Consider the following 22,971-nt stretch of genomic DNA (forward strand, 5'->3'; position numbering starts at 1 on the left):
TAGATGAGACAGACAGTGTGCCAGGGCTATACTACCTGCAGCTTCTCCAGTTGTGGTAAAAGTCATTTTTAATGCCCCAGTGGCATCCTAAAAGTATGACACTATACCAGAAATGGAGTATGAAAAAACAAGTAAAGGTGTAAATGCTATCATTTGTAACTAGCTTCTGGATAAATGGACTGGAGTTTAATGGTGGTTGCCTGGGTTGTCTTGACGCTCAACAAATTTCAAAGTCCTCTTGCACTTTGATGCCTAAACTTTTACCTGGGATCCTATCATAAAGGGCTGTTTACAAGTATAGATTTTGATAGAGTCTTAAGGGGCTTCATAAAACATCTGCCAAACAAATGAAAAGTTGATGTTTAGTACAGTCTGTGAAAACCCAAGACTTCCATTTGAGTAGATAAATGCCTCTAAATGCATAAGGGTTAAGGAGGAAAATAAACCAACAGCCTCCAGAGTCATTCAAATTATCCCAGTGTTTCAGGAGACAGTGATTATGGAGGAGTTGTAATTCTTTTCATTGTGCTACTAATTGCTACTAAGGAGAGCTGTTCCAACACAGGCAGGGAAAGCTGGGGAGGGTAAGGTCCCCACCTGTGTTAGTGAAAAGCTGGTCCGTTGGCGAGTTTTGAAGGTGTCTGCACAGCAGAGTTGAAGGTTCCTTCTAGCTGTACAGTTCTATTCATCTATAATTTACAATCAAAAATTTTATGACCCTTTCAATTACAAGACAATTTCTATCAAAGCAATGTTTGGAAACTTTAAGGTTTCAGATGATAGATTTGAGAGAGAGGGAAATTATGTTTATTATCTACTCTGTATCTAGGTGCTTGGCTCTCTCATTTAAGGATTCAGTTTCTATGGAAACTGCCTGTGGGACAGTGTACGGTTATTACAAACATCTCCTTTAACATCCTCCATTCCTCTAAAACTACATACAAACTAACACATGTGTTTAAAATCTTAACCTTTACCGTCAGATTAAGATTTATTAAAAGCCCTAAGCCCCCAATAGATAAGTGGGGACAATTCATGAAGCTATAACAAAGGCTTGTCATTCATTGATCAGTACAACTGAGTGTTCCACAGCTGCTGGGCTGAGCCCAACCCTGGGGAAACAAGAGAAAGAAATCACAGCTTCTGCCCATCAGACACTTGCCCTCTGCAGACTGTTTAACCCATTAACAAACACTGAGAAATGTCAACCTTACTAGTAATAAAAAAAAGAATATGCAGAATAATAGAGCATAATTCTTCAAAATACCAACATGGGGACAGTGTGACAGAAATAGTGTTTGTGAGTAAAGGAGAGCTCCACACTAGCGGTAGCTTTGGGGAGCAGATGCAAATATTCCTTAAAAACACCAAATCTTTTGATCCAATTATTCCACTTCTGAAAATAACTCTAAATGTGAAAATAAGGTATGCATAAATATGTTTATAGTAACATTTTTAATTGTGGAGTACTAGGAAAAATGAATGTTCAACAATAATAAAATGGTTATACTTCATTGATAGGACTGTATCAAGACATTAAAATAATATCATAAAGATTATGAAAATAAATAGAAAATTCCCACTCATGTCAAATATAAGAAGAACCTGTGTGCACACTTTGACAGTTACCTTAAAAAGAGTTTGCATTTAAATAAAGACTGAATATTAATATCCCAAGGTATTAACAGTAGTACCGTTTGCATAGTTAAGTCAGGACATAGTTTTCTTTCTACCCATCTGTATTTCCAAATTTCATTAATAAATACACCATCGCTTTTGATTGCCCCCACAAAACAAGACTGCAGAGTTTCTGCCAATACATCTCTTCTTTTCCCTTCTTATCCTTCAACACACAATGGCTGAAGAACACATTAAATTTATAAAATAGGAAGAAAATAAATGAAGAATATGTGTAAAATTTAAACAGTACAGTCATAGCTCTTTTCGAAAAGGAAATATAGGATTAACTTTTAAAATGAGATCATCAAGTTCCAATCAAGATGGCAGAATACATGGTCCCCAGTGTCACTCTATCCCAGAAATCAACCAATTTACAACTATATAAAAAAGCAATGACAGCCAAGCTGGGGCCACTAGAGCTCAGGGGGAGAGGAGGAAAGACCTACAGAACACATGAAGGTGGGAAAAGCCATGATGAGAGAAAGAAAAAACTGCTCTGACCATTTTGTGCCACGGCCAGTTTAAGGCTGGAACTACTGAGCACAAGGAGACAGAGCCAGCAAAAGCAGCAGCTGTGCCCTTCGGATGAAGTTGCTTGCAGTCAGCAGGGGAGAAGAGGAACTTGGTGGCCCCCAGGCCAGCAAGACCACTAATAGGGTTCCTGTGGACCCACACAGGAGCAAGGAGCCACTCAGAGGCCGGTGAGTCATTGCAAGGGACTGGTGCATGGCCCGTCCCACAGGAATTGTTTGCAGCATGGGCAGTGGGAGAGACGGGCCCACCGGGGGAACACTGGGGCACAGCAAGGACAGCTGATTTGCACCCCAGTCAGTGTAGGACCACTCAGAGGAGACTGGTCAGGAATATAGAATTGCATGGGGTGCAGTCCAATGATAAGACTTAGGCCCAGATCAGAGTTACTACACAACCCCAGTGTACCGAGTCTCTGGAGAGCCAGAAGTACCTATAAAGTCAACCATTATAAACTGAGCTGCACAAAAAGTCCTCCCTAGGGAAGCAGCAGCAAAGCAGCAATTTATCTCAACCACAGAGCTCAAGTACTGGTCCCAACAGGAAGTTCCCCCACTTCAGAAGTAAGCAAAGGACAAAAAAATTAGTTCCAGCTCAGACACACTGCCAGCACCTCAGGTCACCTGGGAATGTGAGGTGTGGAGCCAGGGACTGGAGCCCCCTCCCACAACCAGGCACAATGCACCAGCACCTCAGGGCCCACCCGGGACCCAAGGCATGGAACCATGGACCGAACCCCACACACACAACGAAGCACACTGCCAGCACAAAGGAGCATGCCAAAAACATCACCTCCATGTGGGTGGCCCACCACAGCCACCACAATAACCATGGCTGCCACAAAAGCAGCCAGATGCCACAACCACCATGCAGATGGTCCACCAGCCACTAGAGTGCACTAACACAAGGAGAGTCACCAGCAGAGATAAGGAAAAGAAAAGGACGTCTCTCTCCACAAAGCCCATTCCAGAGTGACAGAAGAAGCATCTGCTCTATGATAATATTGGGGGGCCTGATCACAACTCTCAGCATTGGATGGACCATCTAGGCAACAAATCAACAGAGTAGCCATTATTCTTTCAGAAGTAAAGAAGAAATCTAGGGTAACTGGGGGGGGGGGAGGAGTGAGATTTGACAAGGGGCATAAAGAATAAGTATGATTTGTAACAATATGTATTCTAGTAATATTGATTTGATCAATGTATCTCAACGTTGAACCCAAAAAATATGTATAATCAATTTTGAGTCAATACGTTTTTTAAACAAATAAATAAAATAAAATGAGATCATTAAGAAAACCCCAAGGAAAGAAAAAAAGAAGGAAGGAAGGAAGGAAGGAAAGAAAGAAAAGACCACAACAATTCATGAACTTTCAGAAGGAGAGAATAAACCTAAGGTAACTGGAGATGGGGGGAGAGAGGGAGCGATTTGGGGGAGGGAAAGTCGGATAAAGGGCATAAAGAAAAATCATGATTTGTAATAATGAATATGCTAATGATAATTTTTTTTAAATAAATTTTTTTAAAAAAGAATGTCCCAAGATCACTAGCTATGATCACTATAGTCCTGAAACAGGTCAGGATAAATACAATAATGAGACAACACCAAAAAAGTCTATTGACTTTCAGGGGTGTGGGAGGGTGTAATAAGTACACTTCACCATGTAAGGTCGGTGCGGAAAATTTCTTAGCAGGTAGTGTGCTGCACTTGTGGAACAATCACTTAAGAGTTAAAAAGACTTGCTTTTCCTAAATTCATCACTGATGAGCAAGATGTAGGATTTACACTTTCAGTAACTTTGTTTCCTCATTTTTAAGTGAACTCCCTGCCTTATTATAACACTTTGAGGATTATGAAAACAGCTCAAAAAGTTACAGTGTTCATTCCCTTTGGCCACCCAGGATTTGAGACCTCCTCCTAAATTTGCAGAATTCTCTACCTGATGAATTTTGATGAGAGGCAAAATACTCCTTCCTCCCTAGGTAGAAAATGACACATGTATAGCAAGAATCTTCTATGTGGGTGTGACTACTCCAGACTTTGAATTGGGGCAAGAGATGCAGAAAAAGAAAAAAAAATGATGAGGGAGAACAGGGACCTCTCTGGGCAGTGCAGCCACAGCAAGAAGGAGCAGCTGAGCCAGCTGGAAGTACCAGTGGCACTTCTGGCAACTTCAGCATCATGCACTAGCCATGTGGGTGGTTTAAAAGGACTAATGTTTGAAGCTAAGTGGGGACGGCAGTGATGTGTTCTTCAGAATAATCTTATGGCATGATCTGGGCTATGTGTTCTTCAGCCTGATTTTTAAACCTTCCCGACAATTCTGTAACCTTTAAAAAATACCACCTTTTAATTTTTCTTAAGTCTCCCAGAGTGGACTGGGTTACTTGTTACTAAAAATAATGACTGATACAAATGATAAAGTAGCATTTTTCTTCAAAAATGTGATATTAACATATATACCTCTTTATAAAACTCTGGCTTTCAACATTTCCTACTTTCAAACATGTGCTTAGATAAAGACTACTTTTATAAATTCAAGAGGTATTGCCTCCCTAGTTTCAACCTAAATTTATTTTCTAAATTTCTTCACTAGACTATTTTTAATATTTTGCTAATATTAAAGAATTAGTAATAAATAATAAATATTACTAAAATTAGTAGTTAATGTAAATTCAATTTTTATATCAGTTGAGGAAAGTTTGAATGCTGTAGAATTTTTAACAGCATTAAATTTTTAAACTCTAAAAGACAATTTTATTAACTAGACACTAAAAGTCTAGAATATTAACGTAAGTTACGAAAAGTTCATGAACCAACATCCAAATTATCTCTGAGCTTAAACAAAATTTTAATAACAATGTTTTGGCAGGAAAAAAAAGGTTTTTCAGCCTCTAAAATACAAATGACTGTTCATAAATCTCTCTCATTGCCTAAGTCAGTAAATTGCCTAAATCATGTAAATTAAATACTGTCAAATTTTCTGTTCAAACATGTCTTGCAGACTCATCATTCTAGATTTTTAATAATGAATCAGAGAATGTCACTCAAAAAGTAAATAAATAACTCTGCCAGGGATGTAAGAGGCACATTACCACACTTGCAGGTGAAGACCCAAAATATGGAAATATGCATTTCTGAAAAAATAAGTCAACCCACAAAGTAGTATGGCAAAGTAGTATGTATTCCATTGTGTAAATATACCACGTTTTCCTTAACCAGTCATCTGTCGATAAATATTTTGGTTGGTTCCAACTCTGGGCTATTATAAATAGAGCTGAGATAAACATGGGAGTGCAGGTATCCCTTCAACATGATGATTGCCATTCCTTTGGGTATATACATCCAGCAGCAGTATTGCTGGATCATGTGGCAGTTCTATCTGTAGTTGTTTGAGGAACCTCCATACGTTTTTCCTTAATGCCACACTAATTTACAGTCCCACGACAGTGTAGAAAAATTCCCCTTCTCTCTGTATCTTTGCCAGCATTTGTTATTATCTGTCTTTTTGATGCTGGCCTCTCTAACTGGCATGAGATGATATCTCAGTGTGGTTGTGATTTTCATTTCCCTGATGCTCAGTGATGATGAGCATTTTTTTCATAAGTCTGGTGTGTATTTGTATATTTTCCTTTGAGAAATGACTATTCAGCTCCTCTGCCCATTTTTAAATTGAGTTACTTGGTTTTTTTTACTGTTAAGCTGTTTGATTTACTTGTATGTTCTGGATATTAATCCCTTGTCAGACGTATAGTTTGAGAATATATTCTCCCATTCTGTAGTTGTCTTTTTGCTCTTTTTCTTTTGCTGTGCAGAAGCTTTTTAGTTTGATGTAATCCCATTAGGTTGATGTAGTCCCATTTTTTTCTTTTGTTGATGTGCTTTTGGGGTCTCGTTCATAAACTCTTTACACAATTCTACTTCCTGAAGTGTTTCCCCTATGTTTTCTTTTGGTAGTTTGATAGTTTTGCATCTTCTATATAAGTGTTTAATCCATTTTGAGTTAATTTTGGTATATGGCTAAAGATACAGGTCTAGTTCATTCCTGTACATATTGGTGTCCAGTTTTCCCAGAACCATGTATTGAAGAGGCTATCCACTCCCAAATACATGCTCCTGTTGCCTTGTCAATTATCAGTTGGCTGTAAGTATAAGGAGTTATTTCTGGGTTCTCTATTCTGTTCCATTGGTTTGAGTGTCTGTTTTTATGCCAGTACCATGCTGTTTTGGTTAACAGATTTGTAGTATGATTTGAAATCAGGTGATGTAATGCCTCTGGTTTTATTTTTATTCTCGGGATTTCTATTTGGGGTCTTTTGTTATGTAATATGAAGGTTAGGATTGATTTTTCTATTTTTGTGAAGAATGTCATTAGTATTTTGATGGGGATTGCATTGAATCTGTAGATCACTTTGAGTAGTATGGACTTTTTCACAATGTTAATTCTTCCAATCCAAGTGCATACAATGTCTTTCCATCTTTATGTGTCCTCTTTAACTTCCTTAAACAGTGATTTGAAGTTCCCATTTTAGAGAACTTTCACCTCACTGTTAAACTGATTCCTAAGTATTTTATTTTGGGGCGTGACTATTGTAAATGGACTTGCTTTCTTGATTTCTTTTTCTGCTAGTCCATTTTTAGAGTACTAAAAAGCTAACAATTTTTGCAGGTTGATTTTGTATACTGTGACTTTACTGAAATCTTTTACCAGTCTAAGAGTTTTTTCAAAGTCTTTAGGTTTTCTACACATAAGATTATGTCATCTGCTAACAGGGACAGTTTGACTTTTTCTTTTCCAATCTAGATGCCCTTTATTATCTTTATTTTTTCTCTTGCCTGATTGCTGTGGCTAATACTTCCAACACTATGTTAAACAGGAGTAGTTTGAGTGGGCATCCTTGTCTTGTTCCTGTTCTTAAGGGAAAAGCTGAAAGCTGAAAGCTTTTCCCCATTCAGGATATTGGTGGTGGGTTTGTCATATATGGCTTGCATTGTGTTAAGATACTTTCCATCTATTGCTAATTTGCTGAAAGTCTTCATCTTTAAGGGATGGGAATTTTGCCAAATATTTTTTCTCATCTTTTGAGATAATCATATAGATTTTGTCCTTAATTTTGTTGATGTGGTATATCCCATTTATTGACTTGCATATGTTGAACCATCCTTGCGTTCCTGGGATGAATCCCAGTTGATCATGGTATATAATCTTTTCGATGTCTTGCTGTATTCTGATTGCTGATATTTTGGTGAGGACTTTTGTGTCTATGCTCATCACATATATTGGTCTGTAGTTTTCTTTTTTTGTTGTATCTTTGTCTGATTTTGGTATCAGTGTGATGCTGGCCTGATAGAATGAATTTGGGAGAATGGCCTCTGTTTCAATTTTTTGGAATAGTTTGAAGAAAATTTGTATTAATAGCTCTTTAAATGTCTGGTATAATTCAGCAATAAAGCCATACAATCCTGGGCTTTTCTTTGTTGGGAGATTGCTCATTACTGCTTCAATCATGTTACTTGTTATTGGTCTGTTCAGGTTTTCTATTTTTTTCTTGGTTCAGTCTTGGTAGTCTGTTTGTGTCCAAAAATTTATTCATTTCCTCCAGGTTTTCAGATTTGTTGGTGTATAGTTGTTTAAAATAGTCTCTAGTTATTTTTTGTATTTCTGTGGTATTGACTGTAATGTCTCCATTTTCATTTCTGATTTTTGTTATTTGGGTCTTCTTTCTTCTTTTTTAGTCTAGGTAAAGGCTTGTCTATTTTGTTTATCTTCTAAAAGAAAAGAAGAACAACTTTTTGTTTTATTGATCTTTTGTATCATCTTTGGGGACTTTATTTCATCTAGTTCTGCTGTGATCTTAACTATCTCTTTTCATCTACTAATTTTGGGATTGGATTATTCTTGTTTGCTAGTTCTTTGAGGTGTAGCATTAGGTTGTTTATTTGAAATCTTTCCATTTTTTATGTAAGCACTTATTATAATAAACTTCCCTCTTAGTACTGCTTTTGCAGAACCCAACAGGTTTGGTACAATGTGTCTTTATTTCCATTAGTTTCAAGAAATTTCTGATTTCCTGTTTAATTTCTTCTTGGACCCATAAGTCATTCAGGAGCATGTTGTTTGACTTCCACTTCCATGTGTTTATATAGTTTCCTGAGTTTTGCTTGTTATTGGTTTCTAGTTTCAATCCATTGTGGCCTGAAGAGATCCTTAAAATGATTTCAATTTTTAAAAATATGTTGAGACTTGATTTGTGACTTAGGATGTGGTCTATCCCAGAGAATTTTCCAGTGCTGAGGAGAAGAATGTATATTTGTAGGATGAGAAGTTCTGTAGATATCTGCCAGTTCCAGTTAGTCTAAAGTACAGTTTAAATCCAGTATTTTTCTGTTGATTTGTTGCCTAGAAGATCTGTCTAGTGCTGATAGAGGGATATTCAGGTCCCTTACCATTATTGTATTGGGGTATATCTCTTTCATTAGGCCTAATAGAGTTTGCTTTATATATATGGGTGCTTCAGTACTGGGTGCATATACATTTATGATTGTTATTTCTTCCTGCTGGATAGATCCTTTAATCATTTTATAGTGGCCTTCTTTTTCTCTTTTTATGGTTTTTGGTTTAAAGTCTATTTTATCCAATATAGGAATAGCTACTCCTGCTCACTTTGGTTTCCATTTGCATGGTATATGTTTTTCCATCCCTTCACTATTAGTCTGTGTGTGTCATTATAGGTGAGGTGACTCTCTTGAAGACACATATAGTTGGGTCTAGCTTTCTAATCCAATCAGTATCTTTTCAATGGAGAATTCAATCCACTTACATTTAGGGTGGTTGTTGACAGGTACTGTATTACTCTTGATATTTTATTGATTTTCATTTGGGTGTTTTAAATACCTTCTGTTCCTTTCTTGTTTTGTTTGTCTTTGACTTTGTTGGTTTTTTGAGGTGGCAAAATTTAGTTTCTCTTTCTCATTTGCATTTTTGTTCTACTAGAGTGTTTTGTTCTTTCTTGTGTACTTTGGTAGTGAATATCATTTTTCAGATTCCAGATGCAGGACTCCCCTTTGGATTTCATGCAAGCCTGCTTATTTGGTGATGAGCTCCAGCAGTTTCTGTTTGTCTGGAAAATACACTGTTTCTCCCTCGTTTCTGAAGGATAGCCTTGCTATTCTTAGTATTCTTGGATGGTAGTTTTCTTTCTTTTAGTGTTTTGAATATATCATCCCATTTTCTTCTGTCCCATAGAGCTTCTGTGAGAAGTCTGCTGTCAGTCTGATAGAGGCTCGCTTATAGGTAACTTGACACTTCCCTTGCTGCTTTTACGATTCTCTCTTTGTCTTTGAGCTTTGCCAATTTGACTATAATATGTCTTGGAGAGGATCTTTTTGGTTGAATCAGTATGGGGATCTCTGAGCCTCTTGGATCTGAAGGTCCATATCTCTCCCTATATCTGGGAAGTTTTCCATTATTATTTCATTGAATAGGTTTTCCATGTCTTTTCCTTCCTCTTCCCCTTTTGACACCTATGATCTGAATGTTTGTACACTTAAGGTTGTCGGCTATATCTCTTAGATTTTCTTCATTTTTTTAAATTCTATTTTTCCTTTTATTTTTTGTATGCCTGGGTTATATCAAAAAGACCATCTTCAAGATCAGAAATTCCTTCTTCTGCTTGTTCTAGCTTGCTGCTTAAGCTCTCAGTTGTGTTTTATCTTTCATTTAATGGTTCTTTGGGTTTTGTGAATTCTGCTATATTCATTTTTAAGGTTTTAATCTCTGTAAACTTCCTCCTTCATATCCTGGATTTTTTGCTCATTTCATTATGTTGTCTAAGGGAGTCTTCTTATATCTCAGTGAGTTTCCTTAAGATTGTTGCTCAGATTTCCTTTTCAGTCATTTCAAGGGTTTCCTGTTCTATAGGGTCTGGCATTTGAGAATTACTTATTCTTTTGATGGTGTCATATTTTCTTGAATTTTCATATCTCTAGCTTCTCTATGTTGATGTCTGGTAGAGCAGTTGTTTCTATTATTCTGGAGTGGGCTTTGGGGAGAGAGAATTCCTCTTCTTTTTGCAGTCTCCACTGTTGTCTCTCCTTGTGTTAATGCATTTGAGTGGTTGGTGGGCCACCTGCATGGTGGCTGTGCTAGTACTGTGGTGCAAGCCACTTTTGTGGCAGCCATGACTGTGGAGATGGCTGCGGTGGGCCAGCCATGTGGAAGTGGTGTTTTCAGCATGCGTTTGCCTGCTGCCAGGTGTGGGGTGTTGCCCACAGCTCCTGCCTACCACCCATGCATGCTCCTGCCTGCTTCTGGGAATGGGGTGCTACCTACAGCTCCTGACTAGGACTCCGTTAGTGCTCCTGCCTGCTGCTGAGCAGTGTGGGCTGCTCACAGCTTCTCACCGGGACCCTGTATATGCTCCGGCCTGCTGGTGGGTCTTCACTGTCAGGTTTTGACTTGTCAGTTAAGACAGGAAGGCAGCTTATAAAGCTCAGACTTCAGTATTTACTCTAAGAAAGAGCTCATGGCCATGCATGGTCTGATATGGAGGAATTAAGAATAGAACAGGCATGTGAGAGTAAGGCTAGGGGAGGGGACTAAAAATATTCTGGCCAAGTGAACTTCCAGATCTGCTCTGCAAGTATGTGGGAGGGAACAATGACAGACAGTGCCTCTGTGAATGGATGAAGGGGAAGGCAATTACTGCAGTTTGTATTGATATCTCATGACCCACAGAGGTAGGAAATTCTTTACAGCTAACAAAATGAGTCTTCAGGCTATTTTAACTCTGGCTGTAACTGTGGTAATCTCTGTTTAAGCCATCATTTCACATAACCCCATATTTACACCCACTATTTTCTATAAGACCACATGTCCACTGATTCTTCTACTGAAGCTCTTCATCATCTCTGATAATATTCATTTCTTCTCACTGCTCCACTCTCATCTTTGGAAAGAACAACATAATCTATTCCCCAAATATCTGACAGGTACAAAGAAATACTAACCTAGTCCCTGACTATGACACCTACAGAATCAAGACCCCTTTTCTTGCCCTTGGCACTCTCCGCTTCTCTGTCCCAAGCCCCTAAAGTGGCAGAGAGCTCTGCCAAAAGCCATTGATGCATCTTAAAGTATTCTCCTGAAATTTTGACCAAAACTCATGGCCTAACCACATTTTAGCTTCAAACTCAGCCCCTATATTAAACCAGGATCCTCGAGTGTGGTTTGGAAACCTCTGGGGATTCCCAAAACTTTTCAAGGTGTCTGCAAGAACAAATCTATTTTCACAACAATACTAAGATGCCACTTGCCTTTTTCACTTTTAATTTCTCACAAGTATGCAGTGGAGTTTTCCAGAGCCTACCTGACATAGGATTTGAACAAAAGTTTGAATTCAAAAGCCAATATAAAAATTCAGCTGATTTCTATGAGGCCAGATGTCAAAGAGATTTGCAAAGGAAAAAAAAAAAAAGCAAAAGAAGCCACTGTTTACTACATTTGTTTCTGTTTGGGAAAATAGAGTTATTTTCATTAAAAATGTGTTTCTATGTTAATATGTAATGAGCATATTTTTGTTATTTTTAAATGAATAAATACATATTTTTAAGTTTCTTAGTCTTAATTTTTAAAGTGAACAGATACCAACAGATATAACTCATCTATACAAAAGCTCATTGAGGTTCTCAGTAGTTTTTAAGAGTGTACAGGTGTCTTGAAACCAAAATGTGTAAGAAGTGCTAGACTAAAACATACTACAGCCTCCCGCCACCTTGTAACCAACATTGCATTGCACCTCCAACAGAACTTCCTCTACTGCACCAACAAAGAAGGGCCTCAGTGTGTCATGTACCCATAGAGAATCCAAAGACATCTAGGTCCAAACCACTGAATGGCCAGAGCTGGGTCAGATGCTGAGCCAACGCATGCTCCTTCTATCATTTGAAGTTTGATCAAAGATGCAAAACCAGTAGGAGTGAGCTGCAACAGAGGATTTGTTTAAAGACTGGAACTCAAGCGGCTATGGGAGCTCAGTAAACAGCCTACTTGATGATGTGGCTTTTGTTTTGGTCTGAGTTAGGGCCTGTCATCAGGGAAGGCTGGTAGCAAGGAAAAGTAGACATCAAATTGAGGAGCAAGGACACACTGAGAACTCAAGGACAAGCTGAACCTCTGGGAATGACTGGCACCTGCTTCAGTCACTCACTAGCTCCAAGTCTCCAATGGATGAGGACACGGGCCTGCAGCAGAAGCTGACTCCCTTCATCATCGAGCTAAACATGCTCCTGGACAGGAGTCAAAGGACCTGCAGGAGGAGATATTCAGAACCAGAGTGGCTGCAGGTTCAACAACTGGCCCACCCAACAAAGTGAGCCAAGAGATAAGCAATGACATGCTTATACTTCAACAGAACCACATGTCCTTTACAGATCTTCCCAGTGTGAAAGTATAATACCCAGGCTTCACTTCACCTTCCAAATTTCACATTAAACCTTTCTGTGGTCCATCCTAACCTGGAACTGTGCAGAGAAGGAAATTGTGGGATACATATCACCATCTTGGCTAAATGTACACAATACAAACCCACCTTCAGCATCCAAATATGCTAGCCTTCCGGGAATGCTTGTCTTCAAGCATTGAAGCATTGATTGTTGAAATAAATTGAAAATCCATCTTAGACTCTTCATCACTTTCAGTTCTTCTTAATGCTTCACATACCTCTCCCTCCAGCATTTCTCAGCATCATCAATCTAGGGAACTTTTTAAAGAAAACAAAAGCCATCAAATGTGAGCACCCCCATGACACCAATATGATCTCCCAATTCCACTATTCATCCTACCTACTTATCCTACTATCTGATATATTTTAGAATCTCAATAAATATTATTGAACTAGCTAAATGATTAGTCAATGATCGTTTGGTCATCTGAGTTCTCAGTGGCACTAATCCCTCTACACAAATTAGTCTCCCTCTCATCTTCACACTATCATTCAGTCCCCTCTTTTATTTCTTTAAAAATATTAAACATAATCACTTACATTCTTTTTAATAATTGCATTATTTTAAGTCTTGTGGGTCTGCCATCTGTTTTTTTCTGTCATCACTCATAGTGGCCTGCTTCATACACATAGCTAGATAGGAGCACTGTGTGATGTCAGAGTTAATCAGTGGCCCCTTTTTAGACTCTTTACCTTGAGTGGGCCCTATGCTTTGATTCCTGTGTCAGGTGCCATGTCACCCCTGTCATAAAAGGATAAACTCAGACATCTGTATTTGGCAATTGCTCCCAGAGCAAAACTTGACTCCATTTCTCTGATGATCTCACTGAGCTCTCAATTTTTTATTTAGTTTTGACTTCTAGGGCTCGTGATTTTTATGTTGGAACATATTTTCTTCAGCAATTTTAGTTGTTTTGAGAAGGAGGGTCAGTCAAGTTATCTAAATTATTAGTACTGCTAGACATGTAAGTTTTCCTTCACTCTTTCTTTCAGTAAACATTTTAAAAAACCTACTATATGAAATTCAGTTTTAAGCACTAACTTAGAAACATAAATACAATAGATTATCTACCCCAAGAAATTTAGAGAAGAGTGAGGGGCATAAAAATAGATAAATAATTCAGTAATGGTGATACAGTATCATATCATTAGTGCTGTATAGATACGAGCACAGGGGACTAACGAAGCACAAGGGGCAGGGGGCAGTCACTCATTTGGCTGGGAGAAAGGCACAGGAAATAACATCAGTCAGCAAATAGTAAATATCACAATGGCATAAAACCATGAGGCTTCACTTCTCACTCACACAGTTATTGGTTGGCTGGATTCAGCTCAACTTAGCTGGGATTACCTGAGCTTGGTTCTGAGCTGCAGTTCTGGTTAGGTTTGCTCCACATGTGTCTCATTCTTCTGAGACCAGCAGCTGCATGTTCTTCTCATGCCAGACGCTTCAATCTGTCAGAGGAATGAGTGGAAACACACCATCCTCTGAAGCCGAGGCTCCAAATTGACACACAGTCATTCTGCTCACATTCTGCTGACCAAAGCCAGTCATGTGGCCATGCCCAACATCAGCGGGGTGAGGACGTAAACCCCTCCCACGGATGGGACAGAGGGGGAGAGTGGGGCAAAGGGGTGAATATTTGTTCAAGAACAGTCTAATCAAACACAAAAGGGGTCGAGAATTTATATTTAAATTTAGTTGTAAAGGAATGTAGGAATTCAGAAGATGGGTCATTCCAGCAATAAAGGAAAAGCACATGTAAAACAGAGTCATGAGCAGGGTTAATAGAGTCCACATGGCTGTACCATATATTCATTGCATTCATAGAAGGGTCACAAGAGATGGTACTGTAAAGTAGGCAGGGGACAGTGAAGAACATTCTATGTTTTAGTAAGTTTTATTCTCTTCACAGCAACAAGCTACTAAAAGGTTCAAGTCTTTTCACCACAAAACATAATAAGAGTGTGAGATAGCGCATATGTTAATTAGCTTAATTAATCCATTTTCCAGTGTATATATATATATATATATATTTCAAAACATCATGGTGCATATGATAAATACAATTATTATTTGTCAATTAGTTTAAAATGTATAAAAAATAAAAATTTGAGTTAAAAAAATATTTTAAACCATAATGATATAATCAGATTTGCATTTTATTGAGATCATGCTGGCATTTCATTAATTAAAACAGGGAAACTGGTCAAGAGTATAATAAAATTACCCCCCAAAAATGATAAGAAGCTACATAATTTTTTAAAGTAAGATTAATAAAATAAAGCAAAATTCACAAGTTATTTAGGAAATACATTAGAAAGCTAATAAAAGTAAAGTGTATAGCTGTGTCTTGTGCAAAACTAGTTCTCACAAAATGTTAGAAGCTATTAATAGAAACAATAGAACTCGATAATTGTGTGAGGGATGGGAGTGAGAGGATGAGAACAAGGGAGAAATATAAAGTGAATTTTTGTTTAATTATAAATTTATTTATTTACTATGTTTATTAACTTTTATTTTACTTCTCAATATACATTGTAGTTGATTTTCATGCCCCTTTACCTGTTCTTCTCTACCTCCTCCCCTCCCCCCCATCACATCTATTCACTTGACTTAAAAAGTTCAAGGAACTGTTGTTGTTGTGTCCTCTTTCCCCTACACATACACCCTTTATTTGTTTGTGTGTTTGTTTGGTTTTTTGTTTGTTTGTTTGTTTGTTTGTTTGTTTTTAGCTCCCACAAATAAGTGAGAACATGTGGTATTTCTCTTTCTGTGCCTGACTTGTTTCACTTAATATAATTTTCTCTAGATTCATCCATGTTGCTGCGAATGGTAATATTTCATTCCTTTTTATAGCAGAGTAGTATTCTATTGTGTAGATATACCACAGTTTCTTTATCCACTCATCTGATGATGGACATTTGGGCTGGTTCCAACTCTTGATTATTGTTAATAGAGCTGCAATAAATATTGGAGTACAGGTATCCCTTCAGCATGATGATTTCCATTCCTCTGGGTATATTCCCAAAAGTGGAATACCTGGATCATATGGTAGATCTATTTGTAATTGTTTGAGGAACTTCCATACCATTTTCCATAAAGGCTACACCATTTTGCAGCCCCACCAGCAGTGTATGAGTTCCTTTTTCTCCACAACCTCAGCAGCACTTATCATTCTCAGTCTTTTGGATATTAGCCATCATAACTGGAGTGAGAAGGTATCTCAATGTGGTCTTGATTTGCACTTCCCAGATGCTGAGTGAAGTTGAACATTTTTTCATGTGTCTGTTGGCCATTCATATATCTTCCTTAAACCACGGCTGAGAGAAATTAAAGGGGACACAAGAAAATGAAAAGATATCCCATGTTCCTGGATTGGAAGAATTAACATTGTGAAAATGTCCATATTACCCAAAGTGATCTACAGATTCAATGCAATCCCCATCAAAATTCCAATGACATTTTTCTCAGAGATGGAAAAAGCTATCCAGACATTTATGTGGAATAACAAAAGACCACACATAGCTAAAATGCCTTTTGAGAGCATGTCTGGGGTCCTAGACAGGATCTGAAGGCAGTCCCCTCTGTCCAGAATCAGGTAAGCAGCAGAGCACACCCAGGGTCCTAGGCAGGAGCTGAGAGCAGCCACCTCCACCTGGAAGTAGACAAGGAGCACAGCATGCCCAGGGTCCTAGGCAGGAGCCGAGGGCAGCATCTTCCGCCTAGAACCAGGCAAGGAGCACACCAAAAACACTACTTCTGAACAGGTGGCCCACCACAGCCATAGCCACAGCTGCCACAAGTGTGGTTCAATGCCACAGCAGTAGCCACAGCCACTATGCAGGTGGCCTGCCAGACACTCAACTTCATTAACACATGGAGAGTCACCACTGGAGACTGGAAAAAGAATAGGATGTCTCTCTCCCCAAATTCCACTCCAGAGTAACAAAAGAAGCAACTTCTCTACCAGACGACCAGACATGAATGATGAGATACAGGAAATAAGAAAACTCAAGAAAAAAAATGACACCACCAAAAAATACAGTAATTCTCAAATATCAGACTCTAGAGCAGGAAACCCTTGAAATGACTGAAAAGGAATTACAAGCAACAATCTTAAGGAAACTCGTTGAGATATAAGAAGACTCAGTGAGGCAACATAATGAAATGAGTAAAAAAAAATCCAGGATATGAAAGAGGAAATTTACAAAGTGATTAATACCTTAAAAAATAATGTATCAGAACTCATGGAACTGAAAAATTCACTGAACAAAATATAAAACACAACTGAGAGCTTAAGCAGCAAGAACCTTAGAGCTTAGAACAAGCAGAAGAAAAAATTTTTGATCTTGAAAATAGTCTTCTTGAAATAACCCAGGTGGACCAAAAAAAAAAAAGAAAGAAAAATAGAATTTAAAAAAGAAAAGAAAACCTAAGAGAGCTAGTAGATAACCTTAAGTGGACAAACATTTGAATAATAGGTGGTCTAGTAGAGGAGGAGGAAGGAAAAGGCATGAAAAACTATTCAACGAAATAATAATGGAAAACTTCCCAGGTGTAGGGAGAGACATGGAGGCTTCAGATCCAAGAGGCTCAGAGATCCCCATACTGATTCAACCCAAAAAGATCCTCTCCAAGATACATTATAGTCAAACTTGCAAAGCTCAAAGACAGAGAATCTTAAAGGAAGTAAGAGAAATGTTTCAAGTCTCCTATAAGGGATGCCCTATTAGGCTAACAGCAGACTTCTCAACAGAAACTCTACAGGCCAGTAGAAAATGAGATGATATATTCAAAATACTTTTTAAAAACTATCATGCAAGAATACTATACCTATCAAGGCTATCCTTCAGAAATAAGGGAGAAATAGAGTATTTTTCAGACACACAAACACACAAAAATACTGCTGGAGTTCGCCACCACATGATCAGCCCTACAGGAAATCCTCAAGGAAGTCCTGCATCTGGAATCCAAAAAACAATAATCTCACTACCATTCAATACACAAGAAAGAACAAAACCCACTGGTAGAACAAAAATGCAAATGAAATAGATGAAAAAACTAAATCTTACCCCAGAAAAAAATAATACACATAAAGTAAATGTAATAATGTCCCTGCTTTATTTCTGTTTTTAGTAACTTCAGTCTTCTCTTGATCAATCTAGATAAAGGTTTGCAAGCTTTGTTGATATTTTTAAAGAATCAACTTTTGGATTTTTTTTATTATCTCTATTGTTTTTTAATTCACTATTTTATATATTTCTGTTCTAATCTTTGTTATTCTCACCATTTGCTTTTGGTTTAGTTTGCTCTTTTCTATTTTCTTAAGGTAGAAATTTACATTACTGATATGAGATTTTTCATATTTTTAACATAAGTATTTACAAGTATAAATTTTCCTCTAAGCACTGCATGAGTCCAACATCCTATACATCTTGGTATGTTGCACTTTGATTTGTATCTCAAAGTACTCCCTAATTTCCTGTGATTTTTCTTTTCACCCATTGTTTATTTAGGAGAGTGTTGTTTAATTTCCACACCTTTGTGAATTTTCTAAATTTCCTTCTGTTATTGTGGTCAGAACACATATTTTCTATGATCTTAGTCTTTTTAATGTATTAAGATTTGTTTTGTGGTCAATAATAAATAAATAAGTAAATAAATAAATAAACAAATAAAATAAACTTTTTAAAAGAAAGAAAAGAAAGAAAGGACAACCTCTGTGCTTTGGTAGGAAGGAGAGGTTTGGCAATATTCACTGATCTTAATTTTTGCTTTCTCCTCCCCCATTTTTCTTACCATATTAAAGAATTAAGACAGAGTTCTTTAATTCTCTTTCCTTTGCTACTTTTCCCTACGTTTCCAGGGGATTCACAAGAATCCCCCTGGCCACGAGAATAACATGTAGATGCTGTGATAGACTGTAGTGTGTGAGGATGAAAGCCCATGTCAAATCCACCCTCAGAATATTTGGTCTTATTTGAAAACTGCACATATGGTCAAGTGGCTTGATAAATAACCAAAGCAATTTAGAAACAAATATAAAATATGTTCTTTTACTCATTCTAGCTAATTAAAAACCACTAAAACAGTTTTAAGTAGAAACAAATATTATTAATGGGGAAGTGGTAAGAGGAAAAAGAGTTCCTAATAACTGACATTCCACTGGTTAAATTTGTTTATGGTTTTTTCACCTAAGAAAAGCCACATCTTGGCACCATTTTGGAATATGCACATAGTAAAATTTTCAGCAAAATTTGGCCATTTGACATTGATTTTTTTCATTTTTGTCTTCCCATGGTGATTTTATATTCATAATTCTTAAAGAAGATCTTTGATTGTGAAATCTAAAGTCTGATTAAACAAGAGATTTCTCAGAAGTCTCTAAGAAAGCTTTTTTGTTGTTGTTCTTTTTGTGACCGGTAAGGGGATTGCAACCCTTGGCTCGGTGTTGCCCGCACCGCGCTCAGCCAGTGAATGCACCAGCCATCCCTATATAGGATCCGAACCCGCGGCGGGAGCACCACTGCACTGCCAAGCGCTGCACTCTCCCAGTGCGCCACAGGGCCGGCCCTAAGAAAGCCTTTTGTGTATCAATAAAGACCACAGTTTTTTATTTTTTAAAAAATGCCTTTCAACTATCTCATTTGAATAACCAGACAAACTGCCATTTACTGTCACGTGGACTGGGGGAGGAAGAATAAATTTGTAGGGAGAAAAATGACAAATTCTTTGGTAGACATGTTATCAATACACACACACACACAAAAACCCACCTGAATAGTGGCTAGAGAAATTTCAAAGGAACAACAGATTGACTGCTGACTTTCCAGCAGGAGCAATGGAAATCAGAAAAAGATAGCACAATGATATGCGCAAGCTGCTGAGGAATGCCAATACCCATCACTCTAGAATTCTCTACCTAGCAAATTATACTTCAAGGATGTGGGTGAAATAAGAACCAGGATATAATTATGTTCATTCCTGACTTTTGCATGATAGCCCAAAAGCAAATAAATGAATAAATTGTGATATATGCATGTGTTATAATACTATTCAGCTGTGGTTCTCAAAGTAACAACAGTATCAATATCATCTGGAAACTTGTTAGACTCAAAGTAACAACAGTATCAATATCATCTGGAAACTTGTTAGACTACAAACTCTTGGGCCCTACCTGAAACCTACTAAATCAGGATTTCTGTAGGTTGGGGCCAGCAATCTGTGATTTAACACGGTCTCCAAGTAAGTCTGATATACCCCAAAGTTTGAGGACCTCTGTTCTACAGTAATGAACATAAACAAACTATAAGTTCATGTAACAATATGATGCATACTCAAAAGCATAATATTGCAAGAAAGAAGCCAGAGTCATAAGAATTCAAATTGTATATTCTACCTATACAAAGATTTCTTTTAAAAAATTCAATTAAATTGTTTTGGGATACAGAATTGAGAGTAAAACTCTGAGGGTCCTTCAAAAAGTTCATGGAAAGATTGTGTTATCTTTTAATTTTATTTTTCCACAAACTGTTTGAAGTACCCACATATAAAGAATAAAACAGTTCAACCTGGGAAAATCTGAAAAAAGAAAAAAGAAAAGGAAGTGTCTAACATTATCTCTGGTAATCTCTAAGTGGTAATTAGTGATTATCCTTGGGGGAGGGAATAAGGTGCTATGATTTGGAAAGAACATTTAACAGGCCCGTGGGAGTGGACATATTCTATTTCTTGACTTGGGTAGTAATTACATAGCTGTTTGCTTTATAATAATTTATAATATATAAGTAACATATATACACTATGTACTTCTCTTTACATGTTTTATATTTCACAATAAAAATGGTATTAATGAAGAAAAGACCTAATAGGGATGTTGGCAACAAGTAGAACCAAATCCAGAGAATTCTGTCCAAAAAGAGATACTCTGGTATGGACCACAGTCCTGGGAAAGGGAGTAAAAAGGATTAAGGCATTAAAATTGGAGATACGTTTCAGAGATGTGTGTCTGTTTTGTTCATATGTGCCTAGAGCACTGCTTGGCACATAGTAGGCTCTCAATAAATGTTTGTTGGATGAGTAGTTACAGACATCAGACAGTCAGCAGGAAATGAAGCAGAAGTTCTGTCTAGAAAATAGAGATAGAAGGTGTTTAGAGGAAAGGGAGAAAACCCAGGAACTGAATGCACTTGGAGGAGAAAGAGTCAAGGAAGTAAATTGGTTATCCTCACGGTGAAATAAATGCCATCAACAATGACACAAAGGTGCAAGTGAGTTCATTAGTCCTGTAGCCCACAGGCTCAGAGAATCAAAAGCATTACATACCACACTTTTGATGCAGTGAGAGCTGTGAGAACTTCCATAGCTCCTGGGAGGGGCAGTGCGTCTTGCAAGCAGGCTGTGTACACATGGTGAACTGCTGAAAGTCAGGGGACTAAGACAGATAAGAAGAATGCATATTGGGAGTGTGCAGTATACCTCATTTTTCCCTGATTGCTTTCTCACTGTCAAGGCAGCATAGACCCTATAAATGTGTTCTTTGTTTATTATTCTAACTCTTGGAATACACCCAGAAATTATTCTAACTCTTCACTACATTCAAAGAGCCCCAGATCTCTTCACTGAGTAGATAACAAGCAAATCTACATGTTGAGCCCAAAATTCTCTTCTCCGCAGCATTCTATCCACAAGTCAGTATGAACTGAACTCAGCTCAAAATGAACATAGTAACAAAGAAACAGATCAGTTTCTTTCCCAATCCTCTTCCATATCAGTTTTTTTCCCCATGTTTTTAAGCAAATCACACGTCTCCTGCATATCCTGTGGTCCACCAAAGTTAGCAAGGACTTTCAGGATACATGGATTTCTGTCTAAAGTGGCTGCATCCCCTCAGCCAAGAGAAGATATATCTGACTACAGTGTCTCATTATGAGAAAAGAAGAAAGTGGCTTCCTAGAATTCTTTCCCTACTTTAATAGGCTCTACTGGCATTAAGATTTATAGGTCACCTTTTGGGGGGGTTCCTGTTAATTGAATATGCTTCCCCAGACAGGCTGCATTGTTTCTATATGAGCCAACAAGTGAAAGTTTTGGGCTCATTAGACGTGTTTAAAACGAGAGAGAACAAATATTAATCCCAAATATTCCCACTCAACCACCCATGGCAGGTAGGCACAAACACTTCAAACCTCATTTGAGAGTTGGTTTCCTGCTTGTACTGTGTTTTACCTCCAGGGTATACATCCCAAATTGTTAACTCATGTAGACTCCAGACATAACATTTTTTGTGATTCTCTTTCTAACACGGCCAAGCACTGAGCCACACAAAAAAGGAGGAGGGGGTAGTGGTGGAAGAGCAGTGGGTCACCCACATCCTAAGAAGCGGGCATTATACAAGACCCAGCCCTCAGCTGCTGTCTCTCTCCCACATCCTCCTCCTCCCCTTCCATACTGTGGGGAAAATAGAATAATTTAGTCAGTCTCCCTTGGCTCAAGTCTGGTTGAGGGTAGAGCAGAATATTTCCTGTAAACAAGTTGTGTGTGGGTGGAGTTAGTGTGCATGTGCACCAATGTATCTTTTTAGTTTTGTTGCTATTGTGTGTTCTTCAGTTTGTGAAGCAGCCTGGCCTGCAGAGCTCACATCTAAAAATAGAGCATGTTTACTCTGCTGGCAGCTGCTCAGTTTTTCTTTGGACTTTGCCAGTAGCAGTTGAGTTTCTGAGTTTCTCTTTGTACTGCCTGGCTCCCAGATGTGTGTGTGCTGAGTAAAGACTATTCCTTCTTCAACCAAGGCTCCAAGGACCTTTTAGCCAATTACCTAGCTCATAGCCCTGTGTGTGAAGGGTTTGTGAATGGGCTCAAGGGGTCTGTGAGCTCCAGACCCTAGCCCTAGCTCTACAATTGGTGTAGTTGGAGCAGGATTCTGAACAGGTACAGGAGCCAAGAAGCCCTTGGAGAAGGAGGAAGTGTGGCTACTTTTGAACATGTTGTGCCCCGTGGATGCTTTCCTGTTGACCAGAATCTGGTTGCTGCTCACTGTACTGCAAGGCAGGATAGACCAGGTAATACAACGCAAAACCCCTTGGGAGGGGGAGGAAATGTGGCTGTCTTTGAGCATGTGGTGCCCAGTGGTCACTTTTCTGCTGACTGGAGCCTGGCTGCTGTTCACTCTGCTCCAAACTGATTGAAATCTGAAGAAGAAAGCAGAGTTGTTGGAAGTGCAGATAGATGTCCTGGAGGATGACATGCAGCAAC

The sequence above is a fragment of the Cynocephalus volans genome, chromosome 1 (assembly GCF_027409185.1).
Source record: "Cynocephalus volans isolate mCynVol1 chromosome 1, mCynVol1.pri, whole genome shotgun sequence".
Lineage (NCBI taxonomy): Eukaryota > Metazoa > Chordata > Mammalia > Dermoptera > Cynocephalidae > Cynocephalus > Cynocephalus volans.